The sequence below is a fragment of the Otolemur garnettii genome, unplaced genomic scaffold (assembly GCF_000181295.1).
Source record: "Otolemur garnettii isolate 467f Iridium unplaced genomic scaffold, OtoGar3 scaffold00011, whole genome shotgun sequence".
Classification (NCBI taxonomy): Eukaryota; Metazoa; Chordata; class Mammalia; order Primates; family Galagidae; genus Otolemur; species Otolemur garnettii.
In genome coordinates, this window is record NW_003852406.1 from 28,028,804 (window position 1) to 28,030,278 (window position 1,475).

Sequence of the window (1,475 nt, forward strand, 5' to 3'; positions counted from 1 at the left end):
GCTCTGGAATTCCTGAGTTCATGCAGTCCTTCCAGCTCGGCTTCCCAGAGTGCTAAGAGTACAGGTGTGAAGCACCAGTCCTGCCTGAAAAGGACATTTTAACCCATAGTAGAGGGATGTAAGTATCTTGCCCAGGGGCCAATCTGCTGGTAGAATTTCAAATTTAGTCAGTCTCAAGCAGACTTCTTGATTTTTTCTCCATGACCTTTTATCCTTATGTCTGTGTCATCTCTGACAACAACATCTCTATCTACTAACCAATTGCTTAAGCCAAAAAACCCTAGAGGTCATTTGTTTTTTTTTTTGAGACAGAGCCTCAAGCTATCCCCCTGGGTAGAGTGCCATGGCATCACAGCTCATAGCAACCTCCAAATCCTGGGCTCAAGCAAGTCTCCTGCCTCAGCCTCCCAAGTAGCTGGGACTACAGGCGCCCGCCACAACGCCCAGCCATTTTTTTTTGGTTGCAGCCATCATTGTTGTTTGGCGGGCCCAGGCTGGGGATGTGAACCCACCACCTTAGGTGTATGTGGCTGGCGCCTTAGCCGCTTGAGCCACAGGCACCCAGCCAGAGGTCATTCTTAATTCTTCTTCCTTCACTCTCCACTCCAGTCCTTCAGCAGCTTCTGTCGGCAATACTTCCAAACTATACACTGAATTTATCTGCCCTTTCCCACTTCCACTGCCCCCATTCTAGACCAAGCTACCCTCAGCCTTACCTGGACACCCACGCTGGCCTTCTAACTCATCTCTCTGGTCCTACTCTTGCCTCCCCACAGTTCTCCCCACAAAGCCACAGTGATCCTGCCAAACTGAATCTGATCCTGTCACTTACACATCACTCTTTCCACACTATAATGTAATAGAGTGTAAACTCTTTACCACACCTTATAGAGTGCTATGTGATCTCTTGTGATCTCTCTATTGCCTGCCTTGCAACTTCAAAGCCACTCTGCCCCAGACTCACCGGCTTATTCCTATTCCTTGAAATTCCAGAGCTCATTCCTTCCTCTGGACTTTGGCCTTTCTATTCCTTCAGCCCTTCACAGGGCTGGTTCCTTCAATTTAATCTGGTCTTTCTTCAAAAGATACTTTCTTCAGAAAGGCCTTTCTCCTCTCCTAGTTTATATCATTTGCCTTGTCTTGGAAACTAGCTGACATGAGTTTGTTAGGTCACTTGTGTCTCCCAGCAGGATATAAGCTCCATGGGGACTGGTACCCAGAACAGTTCGTGACACAAGAAGGACACTCAACAAAGACTGCTCAATGAATAGGTTCAGCTCGAGTTCTCAGACCCACCACACTATGTTACTGCTTTGAACTCATGTCAGTCTCATCCCAAATCTCTTTAAGACTCTCTCTAACACAGTATGGCTGCAGTGGGATGCAGAGCTATCTGGGCATAAATCCTTTCTCTACCATTACCAGTTGTGTAACTGTGCACAGTTTCATCCTGAGTCTTTTTTTTTTTTTTTTTT